Source organism: Pararge aegeria, chromosome 23 (assembly GCF_905163445.1).
Source record: "Pararge aegeria chromosome 23, ilParAegt1.1, whole genome shotgun sequence".
In the NCBI taxonomy this organism is placed as follows: Eukaryota; Metazoa; Arthropoda; class Insecta; order Lepidoptera; family Nymphalidae; genus Pararge; species Pararge aegeria.
Genome location: NC_053202.1, coordinates 7005982 through 7023469, shown reverse-complemented (window position 1 = coordinate 7023469; position 17488 = coordinate 7005982).

The following is a 17488-nucleotide window of genomic DNA, read 5'->3' as shown; positions in this document are numbered from 1 at the left end:
GAGGTTCCTATATTTGTTTCCAAAGGCTCCATGTTTCTGACAAATCCGAACATTATGAATATTTTTAATTAAAGTGTATTTTTTAACGTACTGTTTATTTCTTACAAATATCTGACGAATTTTGTCGGGACTTTACGACCCTTATTAGTGAGTACCTTCAAACTAAGCTTGTTTAATGCTCAATCACAGGGTCTTTGTAAATCAAGGTTGTAAACTTTATTGAAGTATTCAGTTTCAGCTTTTTCTTTATACACTGTGGTAGTTTCCCGTTGAAGTTCAAAAGTACAAGACAAAATAATAGTAATTATCGTGAAAAGGGCGACCTTATTACTTGTGGTGATCTCTTGCACACTTGAGAGGTGGGAGATACACGTAAGCTTTAGACATCATCCGTCCACCAATTCGCACTGGGCCAGCGTGGTTGACGGCCTTAACCCCTCCTCATTGTGGGAGGAGACCCTTGCCCCCTGTACTAGGCCGGTAATGGGTTGATATTATGATGATGCCATCACGTGTCTCCAACAATGAGGAGGGCTTAGGCCGTAATCCACCTCGATGGCCAAGTGCGGATACCAAACTACCAAGATTCAACGCGCCTTTGAGAACATTATCGAAAACTTTGAGGCATACTGGGTTCCTCACGATGTCTTACAGCTAATCGCTTTAATTAAACAACGCACTTCATTCTGAAAAGCGAGAGTTGCTGTGGTTCGAACTCAGCCCCTCGAAAGTAAAGCCGAAGCCCACCCACCAATTTCCTATCACCGTTAAAAAACTAACTTAATAAGTGAGGTACCAAGTATTCCAAAAGTTTTTCGCTAAAATATCCAATTTATTTTAAGTTGCTAGCGCAGTCAACTTCAAATAGCTCAGTCCATAAGGGTACTTGCGAAACTCACGAGGGCGCAAATGTTGAAAGTCTGTTCCAAATGTGAGCCTTTTGAAAAGCGGAAAATTTATAACTTTTATTTTGCAGACAGACATCGCTTTGAAGGGTGCACTTTTGTGAATTGCTGCTATGAAAAGGACTGGCGAATGTTAAAAATATACCGTGGTTTTGCACAAGAGCTATTGTTTTAATTTCTCGAATACAATGGTTGATTAATTGAATTACCGACGACATACAGTGGTGAGCTGTGGCTTTGAAAGTAGAAGTCCTTAACTTCAAATAGCGTACTTGTGGAGGATTAAAAAAAAACAAATACCTCTTTGTTTTATATTGAAAATTAAGCTTATATCGCTATACTCCGCGAAAAGTAGAAGAATATGTATGGTGTCATTAATAACTACTTCAATCTTTATACTCCACACCAAACGTTTGGCAACGTCTGAGTTCTTCGTTCTTCGTCCTTTGAGCGAAACATGCGCAGAGGGTTACACCTCACGCACGTTTCGCTCCGAAACCGGAGAATCCTCAGGAGACGTTGTCTTTAGAATGGATAATTGTTTCTTTCTATTGCAATTGCGTATGGGAATCGTTTTTAGAACATTGAATAGGCGATACTTCCATATCCAATAAATATTAAGATTAATTTGCTATAAATCGCGAATAAAGGCAAAATCTGTATGGTGAAATTAAAAATTTCTACAATGAATGTCTACACGTCTTTCGCTCGTTTCGCTCACACACCGAAGTATACGCAGAAGATGTTGACTTAACATATAAAAATTTCCAAATGCAATTATTTTATAAAAGTTTCTAACTAATCTTATCTTGTATATATATATAAGTATAAAATGTACTTACGTATATAATGTATTTAAGTAAATATTATTCTTAAGTTTATAATGTATTTAAGTAAATAATTTACTTAAGTATATAATGTTCTTAAGTAAATAATGTATTTATGTATATAATGTACCTAAGTAGATAATGTATTTAAGTATATAATGTACGTAAGCAAATAATGTATATCAGTAAATAATGAACTAATGTAATTAATAGACTAAAGCAAATATTGTATTCAACTAAATAATGTACTTAAGGATAAAATATATTTATTTAAATAATGTACTTCAGTAAATAATTTACTTGAGTATATAATGTACTTACTTTAGTACATTATTTACTTATTTACATTATATACTTTAAAACATTATATACTTAAGTACATTATTTACTTATTTACATAATATACTTAAATACATTGTATACTTAAGTACATTATAAACTTAATTATATTATTTACTTTGGTACATTATATACTTAAGAGCATTATATACTTTAGTACATTATATACTTAAGTACATTATATACTTAAAAACATTATTTACTTAAGTACATGATATGTTCTTAATTTTAGGTGATTTTAACATGAGTTCCATTCGATGGAATGAAACTGAAGAGGGCCTTCAAGCTTATAATTTAAATGATAATTCAAGGAACTTTATTGATACATTAAGTTTATGTAACCTTAATCAATTTAACAATATTAAAAATAACTTCGGTCGCATATTGGACTTAGTCTTATCGAATGATTCAGTGACTGTTTTACATTGTGATGACCCTCTAGTACCTGAAGATCCATACCATAAGGCCCTTTGTATCAATTTACCGTTCTTTTCCATCCAGACACTTCCATTGTCATCTAGAACTATGTATGCATATAAAAGAGGTAACTTTTCTCAGATTAATGAAGCCTTATCGAATTATGACTGGGATTTTTGTTTTTCACAAGCATTTTTATCAGTTTTTTGTTGGAACTCAATGAACGTACTTATTAACCCTTAATGCGTGAATAATGATGAATACGTGTCCAGAAACGGGTCTCAGAATCAGAAGGGGTTAGGAATAGATCCATTTCTCCGTTGCTGTGTGAAAGTAGGGCAAACCAACCAACATAATACTTTTGCAATCAAATTAATAATATTTTACGTTTTTGAAGTTTCGTTCAGTAATTATTAAAAAGGAAATTGTATACAATTTTACAATATACTACCAGTTGATATCTTGGAGATGTCTCTGAAAAGTTTAAAGTTTGTGTTAAGCGTATAAGCTTATGGAAAAGTCCTATTATAATATTAAGAACTACGTCAACGATAAAAATACTTGGGTGTAAATTATTGCTCTAACCAGATTGGTTTTTTAGTAGTTTTAAGTGACAATGTGAGATGGTTATAACAAAAAAAAACAACCGGCCACTGTTGTGGGTGTCTTCTTAGACCAGGGCGTGTTTGGAACCCTCGTAGCTTTAGTTTTAAGTTGATTTACGCCACCAACTTATGACTTGATTTTCACTTTGAAGTTTATATAATTTAATATTTACTAGCGTTTGACCCTTGCTCAGAAAAAAATATATATACCTTCAAAAATATATGTTTCAAGATAAAGGGTTTAAAAGCATCTATAATGCTGACAAAGTTACAGAAGGAAAAGCACAAAAGCAAACACATGGATTGCGTTATCTTGTTACGCCCATTTGCAAGATTAAAAGTAAATGTTGACACCCTCTAAAAATATAGGAGAATTGTAGAGAGCACACCAAGTGCGAGTTAAATTAGCTCATTTCGGATTCCGTACCTCTAAAGGAAACGTAAAAAAAGTTATCTAACCTGCCTATCCTCCGAATAATGAAATGTATCCAATATCTTTTAAGGCTATTGTGCTTTGGAGTAATTTGCCTGCTGACATCCGTGAAAATTAATCCCTTCCCATATTTAAGTGTCGTCTTAAAGACTACTATCTGTCTTAGAGTGAACTAATTTGAACAAATATCGTTATTAATGTGTCATCATCATCATAATCCCATCAATCCATTACCGGCCCACAACGAGGAGGGGTTAAGGCCGTAGTCCACCACGCTGGCCCAGTGCGGATTGGTGGACACACACCTTTGAGAACATTACGTAAAACTTTCAGGCATGCAGGTTTCCTGAATATGTTTTCCTTCACCGTTGAAGCAAGTGATATTTTAATTACTAGAAACGCACATAACTTAGAAAAGTTACAGTTGCGTGCTGGGATTTGAATACGGCCCCCCTAAAGTGAAGTCGAGCTACTACCGAATGCGCCATCACACTTATTAATGTGTATTTTTTGTATTTTTCTTTTTTTATATACATTATTTTCGAATATATGTGTATATCAAATTGCACTACCCCACTCTCCAGCAGTTAGAGTTACTTCTGCCAGAGGATGTCTGTAAGAGATTGCTTGCATCAATAAGGCAGCCTTTGCATGCCTATAATTTTTCTTATTTTATGTATATTTTGATGTTTGTGTGCAATAAAGTATTTCTTCATCTTCTTCCTTTATCTATGTGCTTTTTAAGTAATTAAATACCACTTGCTTTAACTGTGATGTAAATCGTCCTGAGGAAACCGTCATGACTGTAAATTCTTTATAATTCTAGCATAGTGGACTACGTCTTACACCCATCTCAAGGCTTAGTGGGTAGTGGGCCGGTAAAGGGTTGATAATATTGATAATGTGAATCTATTATGAAAAATTGTGAAAATTAAGCCTAATACAATAGCTTAATGATTCGCGAAAAGCAGGAGAATCTGTGTGGTGTAATTTATAATTTCTTCAATCCTTATACTCCACACCAAACAGATCCTTGGCAATGTGAAGCGTGCGTAGAGGTTACGCACGTTTCACTCCGAAACCGATGTAAAGTTAATATGAAGTCTTTAAGTATAGCAGGAAGGTACTCTGTTCGTGGGAGAGACCAATACATGGTTTTTTTATTAATTCTCCCTCGCGAAAAAAAATTGGGAACTTTTGATTTATTTGAGTACTCTTAGTATTAACATTTGTTGAAGAGATTTGGTGCATCCAATTAAAATTATTATTATTTCCTGATGTAAAAACCGCCAATAGTATAAAATTTGTCACGAAAAACTAGTTTTACAAACAAAAATTCATTGTACTAACCAAAAAATAACCATTTTTTTATTTATAGCACAATATCTTAACTTAAACTGCGAGCAAATGCTTGCATCAAAAAAAAATATTTATAATTTACTTTGTAATTTCCAATTTGGGACATTTTATTTGACTTACTTAAATAATGAACTTAAGTAAATAATGTACGTAGTAAATAATATGAAAAAGTAAATAATATATATAAGTAAATAATGTATTTGAGTAAATAAAGTACTTAAGTAAATAATGTAAATAAGTAAAAATTGTGAGTAAGTAAATAATGTACGTAAGTAAATAATGTAAATAAGTAAATAATGTACGAAGTAAATAGTGAAAAAAAAGTAAATAATATATTTAAGTAAATAATGTTGATAAGTGAATAATGTACTTAGGTATATAATGTACTTACGTATATAATGAACGTACGTATATATTGTATTTAAGTAAATAATGTACTTAATTTAATAATATATTTAAGTATATTATGTACTTAAGTATAAAATGTAAATAAGTCAATAATGTACTTAAGTATATAATGTTCTTAAGTAAATAATGTATTTAAGTACAAAATGTACTTAGGTATATAATGTACTTAAGTAAAAAATGTACTTAAGTATATAATGTATTTAAGTACACAATGTACTTAAGTATATAATGTACTTAAGTATATAATGTACTTAAGTATATAATGTATTAAAGTATATAATGTAAATAAGTAAATAATGTACTTAAGTAAATAATGTACTAAATGTATAATGTAGATAAATAAATAATAAACTTAAGTATATAATGTACTTACGAATATAATGTATTCTAGTATAAAATGTACTTACGTATATAATGTATTTAAGTAAATATTATTCTTAAGTTTATAATGTATTTAAGTAAATAATTTACTTAAGTATATAATGTTCTTAAGTATATAATGTACTTAAGTAAATAATGTATTTATGTATATAATGTACCTAAGTAGATAATGTATTTAAGTATATAATGTACGTAAGCAAATAATGTATATCAGTAAATAATGAACTAATGTAATTAATAGACTAAAGCAAATATTGTATTCAACTAAATAATGTACTTAAGGATAAAATATATTTATTTAAATAATGTACTTCAGTAAATAATTTACTTGAGTATATAATGTACTTACTTTAGTACATTATTTACTTATTTACATTATATACTTTAAAACATTATATACTTAAGTACATTATTTACTTATTTACATAATATACTTAAATACATTGTATACTTAAGTACATTATAAACTTAATTATATTATTTACTTTGGTACATTATATACTTAAGAGCATTATATACTTTAGTACATTATATACTTAAGTACATTATATACTTAAATACATTATTTACTTAAGTACATGATATGTTCTTAATTTTAGGTGATTTTAACATGAGTTCCATTCGATGGAATGAAACTGAAGGGCCTTCAAGCTTATAATTTAAATGATAATAATTCAAGGAACTTTATTGATACATTAAGTTTATGTAACCTTAATCAATTTAACAATATTAAAAATAACTTCGGTCGCATATTGGACTTAGTCTTATCGAATGATTCAGTGACTGTTTTACATTGTGATGACCCTCTAGTACCTGAAGATCCATACCATAAGGCCCTTTGTATCAATTTACCGTTCTTTTCCATCCAGACACTACCATTGTCATCTAGAACTATGTATGCATATAAAAGAGGTAACTTTTCTCAGATTAATGAAGCCTTATCGAATTATGACTGGGATACTCTATTGCATGTCGGGGATCTTGAATCTGTTGTCAAATCGTTCTATAAAATTTTGTATGAACTGCGAGATAGATTTGTTCCCTTAATCAAAAATAAAAGTAATAAATATCCATCCTGGTATAGTATTCCACTTATTAAAGCAATTAAAGAGAAATACAGACATTTAGTTAAATATCGTACGTATAAAAACCTAGAAGACAGGCTTTCATTCGATATACTAAGAACCAGAGTCAAACTACTTGAAGATAACTGTTACTCATATAACATTAATTCACTTGAAGAGTCTCTTACGAAAGATTCTCAATTATTCTGGTCACATGTTAAGCGTAGTATTGCCAAACGTGCAACTAGCTTCTATCCTAAGTCTATGACTTATTCCCATTCTAAATCTGACACTGGAACAGGTATATGTGAACTCTTTTCATCATACTTTCATTCAACCTATCAACAAGTAACTTCTTCATCTTCGCATGTGCAGCCAGGAGATTCTATTACAACTGACATTTATACAATTGAATTCATTCCCCAAGTTATAGAAAAAGCCCTAAAATCTTTAAAACCTAATAAATCAGCTGGCCCAGATGAAATTCCTGCCATTTTTCTGTTTAGTTGTGCGCATAGTTTATCAGTTCCCCTTTCTATTCTTTTTCGGAGGTCTATATCTGAAGGATATATGCCTTCTCTTTGGAAATCTGCTTATATTACCCCTATTCATAAGAATGGCCCAAGAAATATGGTAGAGAATTATCGCCCAATCTCTAAACTTTGCCTTGTGGCCAAAGTTTTGGAACGTATTGTATATAATCAATGCTATAATGTCCTAAAGTCGCAATTTAGTCAGAACCAACATGGTTTCTTAAAGGGTAGATCTACGGTCACAAACTTGGCACTATTCTTAGATTTTCTTACTGATAAGTTAGATAGTCCTGACCAAGTTGATGCTGTATATCTGACTATAGCAAAGCTTTTGACAGGATTGACCACATCTTGCTTCTAAAAAAACTGGCCTCCCTTGGGATCAGAGGAGATTTGTTTCGCTGGTTTTCTTCTTATATTAATAACAGACTTCAAACAGTTGTGTTAAATGGTTTTAAATCAAATTGGATGGCAATACCGTCGGGTGTGCCCCAAGAGTCCTTGTTGGGACCCTTTTTATTCACTATTTTTATTCATGATATCGATCTCTGCTTTATACATTCAAAATTTTTACTTTTTGCTGATGACTTGAAGGTATTTCGTACAGTCAATAATGTTAAAGATGCGGAACTTTTACAAGCTGACTTGTTTAGATTAGATGATTACTGCATTCAAAATAAACTTGATCTTAATGTCTTAAAGTGTAACTCTATATCTTTTACTAGGAAAAGGGAACCTTTTCTCTATGACTACATTTTAAAACATCAAAACCTTAACAGAACTGATATTATAAGAGATCTCGGGGTACTCCTCGACACTAAACTAATTTTTGATTATCATATAGATGCTATTGTGACCAAAGCATTTAAAGCTTTAGGTTTTATTATACGTGTTAGTAAACCATTCAAAAAAATGAAAACCATCAAAATCCTCTACTGTTCACTGGTCCGTAGTCAACTAGAGTATGCTTGCCAAATATGGAATCCTGCGTATCACATTTATATCAATAAATTAGAAAGTATTCAAAAGAATTTTATTAGATTCCTTAAGCACAAATTTCACCTTCCTAAAACTTCCTACGAAATATCATGTTCGGATTTACACCTTGTACCCCTTCATACACGTAGAAACATTGCCGACGTTTGTCTCTTACTTAACATTGTTAGAGGGTCAATAGATAGTCCGGAATTACTTACTAAGTTAGATTTATTTGTACCCTCGCGATTACCTAGGCATAAAAAGATTCTGCACGTACCCTTAACTAAAACTAAGAATAGATTTAATTACTTTATAATCCGTGTCTCTCGCCTTCTTAATTCTGTTTACAATGACCCCGAAATTGACTTATTTTATGGTAATATGAATAGTGTACGTCGCAACTTAGTAGATAAACTGTTGCATGCTAGGTAAACTTAACACTTTGTTTTAGTTTGCTGCGTTTTTGCTGGGTTCTATCAGGTACCCTTGTTTATATAAGACTTATCTGTGAAAACCTGTTATTAGTTTTAAGTCAATCAATCTGTTAACTAGTTAGTATCTACAACTGTTGGTTTTCCAATTAAAGAAAAAATAAAATAAATACATTATATACTAAAGTACATTATATACTTAAGTACATTATATACTTTAGTACACTATTTACTTATGTACATAATATACTTTAATACATTATATACTTAAGTACATTATATACTTAAGTACATTATTTACTTATTTACATTATATACATTAATTCATTATATACTTAAGTACATTATATACTTGAGAACATTATTTACTTATTTACATTATATACTTAAGTACATTATTTACTTAAGAACATTATTTACTTAAGTACATTATATACTTAAGTACATTATATACTTATGTACATTATATACTTAAGTACATTATTTACTTAAGTATATTATATACTTTAGTACATTATATACTAAAGTACATTATATACTTAAGTATATTATATACTTAAATATATTATTTACTTTAGTACATTATATACTTAAGAGCATTATATACTTTAGTACATTATATACTTAAGTACATTATATACTTAAATACATTATTTACTTAAGTAGATTATATACTAAAGTACATTATATACTTAAGTACATTATATACTTTAGTACATCATTTACTTATTTACATAATATACTTAAGTACGTTATATACTTAAGTACATTATTTACTTATATACATTATATACTTTAATTCATTATATACTTAAGTACATTTTATACTTAAGTTCATTATATACTTAAATACATAATATATTTAAGTACATTATATACTTGAGTACATTATTTCCTTAAGTACATTATATACTTTAGTACATTATATACTTAAGTACATTGTATACTAAAGTACATTATATAAATAAGTACATTATATACTAAATTACATTTTATACTTAAGAACATTATATACTTAAATATATTATTTACTTAAGTTTATTATATACTTATGTACATTATATACTTAAGTACATTATTAACTTAAGTACATTATTTGCTTAAGTACATTATTTACTTATTTACATTATATACTTATGTACATTATATACTAAAATACATTATATACTTAAGTACATTATATACTAAAGTACATTATATACATAAGTACATAATTTACTAATCTACTTTATATACTTTAGTTCAATATTTGCTTAAGTACATTATTTACTTATTTACATTATATATTTAAGTACATTTTATACTAAAGTACATTATATACTTAAGTACATTATAAACTTAAATATATTATTTACTTAAGTACATTATATACTAAAGTACATTATATACTTAAGTACATTATAATCTTAAATATATAATATACTTTAATACATTATATTCTTTAGTACATTATTTACTTATTTACATTATATACTTTAATGCATTATATACTTAAGTACATTAAATACTTTAGTACTTTATTTACTTATTTACATTACATACTTTAATTCATTATATACTTAAATACATTTTGTACTTAAATATATTATATACTTAATTACATTATATACTTAAGTACATTATATACTTATTTACATTATATACTTAAGTACATTATATACTTAAATACATTATATACTTATTTATATTAAATACTTAAGTACATAAAATACTTAAGAACATTGTATACTAAAGTACAATATATACATAAGTACATTATATACTTAAGTACATAATTTACTAATCTACTTTATATACTTTAGTACATTATTTGCTTAAGTACATTATTCACTTATTTACATTATATATTTTAATACATTATATACTTAAGTACATTATATACTTATGTGCATTATATACTTAAGTACATTATTTACTTAAGTACATTATATACTTTAAAACATTATATACTTAAGTACATTATATACTAAAGTACATTATTTACTAATCTACTTTATATACTTAAGAACATTATATACTTTAATACATTATTTACTTATGTACATTATTTACTTATTTACATTATATACTTAAGTACATTATTTACTTAAGAACATTATTTACTTAAGTACATTATATACTTAAGAACATTATTTACTTATGCACATTATATACTTAAGTACATTATTTACTTATGTACATTATATACTTAAGTACATTATTTACTTAAGTACGTTATATACATTAGTACATTATATACTAAAGTACATTATATACTTAAGTATATTATATACTTAAATATATTATTTACTTTAGTACATTGTATACTTAAGAGCATTATATACTAAAGTACATTATATACTTATGTACATTATATACTTAAGTACATTATTTACTTAAGTACATTATTAACTTAAGTACATTATATACTTTAGTACATTATATACTAAAGTACATTATATACTTAAGTACATTATATACTTCAATATAATATTTACTTAAGTACATAATATACTTAAGAGCATTATATACTTTAGTACATTATAAACTTAAGTACATTTTATACCTTAATACATTATATACTTAAGTACATTATATACTTGAGTACATTATTTCCTTAAGTACATTATATACTTGAGTACATTATATACTTAAATATATTATATACTTTAGTTCATTATATACTTAAGTACATTATATAATTTAATACATTATATACTTAAGTACATTATATACTTAAGTACATTATATACTTTAGTACATTATTTACTTAAATACATTATAAACTTTAATACATTATATACTTAAGTACATTATATACTAAAGTACATTATATACTTTAGTATATTATATACTTTAGTACATTATATACTTTAATACATGATATACTTAAGTACATTATATACTAAAGTACATTATATACTTAAGTACATAATATACTTTAGTACATTATTTACTTATTTACATTATATACTTAAGTACATTATTGACTTAAGGACATTATATACTTAAGTACTTTATATACTTAAATACATTATACACTTATTTATATTATATACTTAAGTACATTGTATACTAAAGTACAATATATACATAAGTACATTATATACTTAAGTACATTATATACTTTAGTACATTATTTACTTATTTACATTATATACTTTAATACATTATGTACCTAAGTACATTATATACTAAAGTACATTATATACTTAAGTACATTATATACTTTAGTACATTATTTACTTATTTACATTATATACTAAAGTACATTATATACTTATTTACATTATATACTTAAGTACATTATATACTAAAATACATTATATACTTATTTATATTATATACTTAAGTACATTATATACTTAAATATATTATTTACTTATTTACATTATATATTTAAGAACATTATATACTAAAGTACATTATATACTTAAATATATTATATACTTTAGTACATTATATACTTAAGTTCATTATATTCTTTAATACATTATATACTTAAGTTATAAGTATACTATATTATACTTTAATACATTATATACTTATTTAAGTATATACTTACATTAGTGAACTGCCGAATCCAACTCGGATGGGCAGCGTTCGGGAAACTCCGTGCCATCTTTTCGTCAGAAATCCCTCAGTGCCTGAAGACGAAAGTCTTCGAACAGTGCGTGTTGCCAGTGATGACCTATGGCTCTGAAACATGGTCGTTAACTATGGGCCTCATAAGAAGGCTTAGAGTCACTCAGCGGGCGATGGAGAGAGCTATGCTCGGAGTATCTCTACGCGATCGAATCAGAAATGTGGAGATTCGTAGAAGAACCAAAGTTACCGACATAGCTCAACGAGTCGCGAAGCTTAAGTGGCAATGGGCCGGGCACATAGTTCGGAGAAAGGATGGACGTTGGGGTCCCAAGGTGCTGGAATGGCAGCCCCGTACTGGTAAGCGCAGCGTTGGTCGACCCCCAACGAGGTGGACAGACGACATTAAGCGCGTCGCAGGTAGCCGTTGGATCCAAGCGGCTCAGAATCGTGGAACTTGGAACTCCCTACAAAAGACCTATGTCCAGCAGTGGACGTCTATCGGTTGATGTGATGATGATGATGATACTTAAGTACATTATATACTTTAGTACATTATTTACTTAAATTCATTATATACTTTAATACATTATATACTTAAGTACATTAAATACTAAAGAACATTATATACTTTAGTATATTATATACTTAAGTACATTATATACTTAAGTACATTATTGACTTAAGGACATTATATACTTAAGTACTTTATATACTTAAATACATTATACACTTATTTATATTATATACTTAAGTACATTGTATACTAAAGTACAATATATACATAAGTACATTATATACTTAAGTACATTATATACTTTAGTACATTATTTACTTATTTACATTATATACTTTAATACATTATGTACCTAAGTACATTATATACTATGGTACATTATATACTTAAGTACATTATATACTTTAGTACATTATTTACTTATTTACATTATATACTAAAGTACATTATATACTTATTTACATTATATACTTAAGTACATTATATACTAAAATACATTATATACTTATTTATATTATATACTTAAGTACATTAAATACTTAAGTACATTATATACTTAAATATATTATTTACTTATTTACATTATATATTTAAGAACATTATATACTAAAGTACATTATATACTTAAATATATTATATACTTTAGTACATTATATACTTAAGTTCATTATATTCTTTAATACATTATATACTTAAGTTATAAGTATACTATATTATACTTTAATACATTATATACTTATTTAAGTATATACTTACATTAGTGAACTGCCGAATCCAACTCGGATGGGCAGCGTTCGGGAAACTCCGTGCCATCTTTTCGTCAGAAATCCCTCAGTGCCTGAAGACGAAAGTCTTCGAACAGTGCGTGTTGCCAGTGATGACCTATGGCTCTGAAACATGGTCGTTAACTATGGGCCTCATAAGAAGGCTTAGAGTCACTCAGCGGGCGATGGAGAGAGCTATGCTCGGAGTATCTCTACGCGATCGAATCAGAAATGTGGAGATTCGTAGAAGAACCAAAGTTACCGACATAACTCAACGAGTCGCGAAGCTTAAGTGGCAATGGGCCGGGCACATAGTTCGGAGAAAGGATGGACGTTGGGGTCCCAAGGTGCTGGAATGGCAGCCCCGTACTGGTAAGCGCAGCGTTGGTCGACCCCCAACGAGGTGGACAGACGACATTAAGCGCGTCGCAGGTAGCCGTTGGATCCAAGCGGCTCAGAATCGTGGAACTTGGAACTCCCTACAAAAGACCTATGTCCAGCAGTGGACGTCTATCGGTTGATGTGATGATGATGATGATACTTAAGTACATTATATACTTTAGTACATTATTTACTTAAATTCATTATATACTTTAATACATTATATACTTAAGTACATTAAATACTAAAGAACATTATATACTTTAGTATATTATATACTTAAGTACATTATATACTTAAGTACATTATTGACTTAAGGACATTATATACTTAAGTACTTTATATACTTAAATACATTATACACTTATTTATATTATATACTTAAGTACATTGTATACTAAAGTACAATATATACATAAGTACATTATATACTTAAGTACATTATATACTTTAGTACATTATTTACTTATTTACATTATATACTTTAATACATTATGTACCTAAGTACATTATATACTAAAGTACATTATATACTTAAGTACATTATATACTTTAGTACATTATTTACTTATTTACATTATATACTAAAGTACATTATATACTTATTTACATTATATACTTAAGTACATTATATACTAAAATACATTATATACTTATTTATATTATATACTTAAGTACATTAAATACTTAAGTACATTATATACTTAAATATATTATTTACTTATTTACATTATATATTTAAGTACATTATATACTAAAGTACATTATATACTTAAGTACATTATATACTTAAATATATTATTTACTTAAGTACATTATTTCCTTATTTACATTATATATTTAAGTACATTATATACTTAAGTACATTATATACTTAAGTACATTATATACTAAAGTACATTATATACTAAAGAACATTATATACTTAAGTACATTATATACTTTAATTCATTATATACTTAAGTACATTATATACTTAAATATATTATTTACTTATTTACATTATATTTAAGTACATTATATACTAAAGTACATTATATACTTAAGTACATTATATACTTAAATATATTATTTACTTAAGTACATTATATACTAAAGTAAATTATATACTAAAGTACATTATATACTTAAGTACATTAAATACTTTAATTCATTATATACTCAAGTACATTATATACTAATCTACATTATATACTTTAGTACATTATTTACTTATTTACATTATATACTTAAGTACATTTTATACTTAAGTTCATTATATACTTAAATACATAATATACTTAAGTACATTATTGACTGAAGTACATTATATACTTGAGTACATTATTTCCTTAAGTACATTATATACTTTAGTACATTATATACTTAAATTTATTATTTACTTAAGAACATTATATACTTATGTAAATTATATACTTAAGTACATTATATACTTATTTACATTATATACTTAAGTACATTATATACTAAAATACATTATATACTTATTTATATTATATACTTAAGTACATTTTATACTTAAGTTCATTATATACTTAAATACATAATATACTTAAGTACATTATTGACTAAAGTACATTATATACTTGAGTACTTTATTTCCTTAAGTACATTATATACTTTAGTACATTATATACTTAAATTTATTATTTACTTAAGAACATTATATACTTATGTAAATTATATACTTAAGTACATTATATACTTATTTACATTATATACTTAAGTACATTATATACTAAAATACATTATATACTTATTTATATTATAATAGCTTTTACCCGCGGCTTCGCTCACGTTAAGTTTTATTTTTGATTTGTTAAATTTACTACAAAGGGTTAAAAAAGGTCTTGCTGCTTATAGAAAATATGAACGGAAATTACTTAGAAAATCAGAAACTTTCATATAAATTTTGATCCCCTATGAAATACGTATTTCTTTATTATAAATCGAAAACCTAAAATCAAAGTTTAATTGATGTAGCTTGAAAAATAAATTGATAAATGAAGAATTTTTTACAAACTTTCATCCCATATTTAACCCTGATTGAATTTTAAAAAATCCTTTCCTAGCGGACGCCTACGTTGTAATAACTATCTGTGTGCAAAATTTCAGCCCAATCCGTCAAGTGGTTCGAGCTGTGTGTTGATAGATCAGTCAATCAGTCAGTCAGTCAGTGACCTTTGCCTTTAATATATTTTGATAATATACAAGTTATCAGCTGCTCAATAAATATTTTACGCAAAAAGGGTAGGTTAGGTATACTTTCGAAAATTTGTGCAGTTATGCTGATAATGCGTTTGGTGAAAATAATTGGTCATATACAATAACCAATCAAGTAATCGGTGAGTACTAAAGCAAAAATGATAACTTTTAGTTTTTTAATCGATGAAGTGCGTTTGAAATAAAAAAAAATATTTTCTAAGATTACGTTGACGAAACAGAGACAACTATTGCCATATCCTGTACAACCAATAGCTTGGACATGGTAATTATTAATGATATTATCACTCGCGTTTAGATGTAATTAATGTTTTAAAAGATAAAATTTAATTAAAAAAAAAAAATTAGGGATTTTTCATAAAATAAACTTCTTTCTAAAAATATAAGATAAAATTAAATTTATATTTAAAAAAAAAATGAATTAAAATAAAACGATAATTGTAAATAAGAAATGTGAATAATAAATGATTAAATGTAGATTAAAATTGTAGCTATATTGAATTAAAAATCGATTAAAATAATTTCTCAGCTTGAAATGACAGCTTAATTTATGTTATTTTTATTTATAAATAATAAAGACAAAAACAAAAGGTTATATTGATAAAAAAAAATCTATTTCAGTTTCATACTCTATATTTAATAGAAGTGTGAAGTTGTTTACTCAAAACCTATTATGTCATTATTACTTTATAAAACTATTTACACTGTAACTTATAATTAATCTTACTTAAATTTGTATTGTTTATCGAAATTATTACAATTTAAATAATATTATTTGTGTAGCACCTGTTTTATCTATTTACATAAATAATTAATTAGTTAATTCTTTTCTATTTACAATTTAAATTAACTATTTATTATTATTAAAGTCTTGAGTATACTTACTAATTAAGAGTATTATTGACTTTCATTAAATTACACTTACAATTAAAATTACAAATCAATTTTTTTAGTACATGATCATGTTATTTTAAAATTATTATAAGTTATTTTTTATTTTATTGCTTTATTTTTATTTTCAATAACAAATGATATATTTGAAGTTAGCTGATTTGCTTTTTAAATAAATTATATTTTTTTGTTTACAAAAGAAGGTTAGTTATTTCTTTTATTTTCTTATTTAATATAAGTTGTAAAATAACTCATTGAATTTAATGAGAAAACATTTTATTGCATTCATTGCCGCATATAAAATTTTGAATCAGTTGATCGCTATAGAACTTAATGCATTGAAGCGCTATATGATGGTGATATTTAATAACATGGACATCATATTTACATTCTCCGTGGAAAAATACATGGTCATACCAATTTTTATGACAATCGGTTGAACGGGGCGGAAGTCGATACTTGACAGCG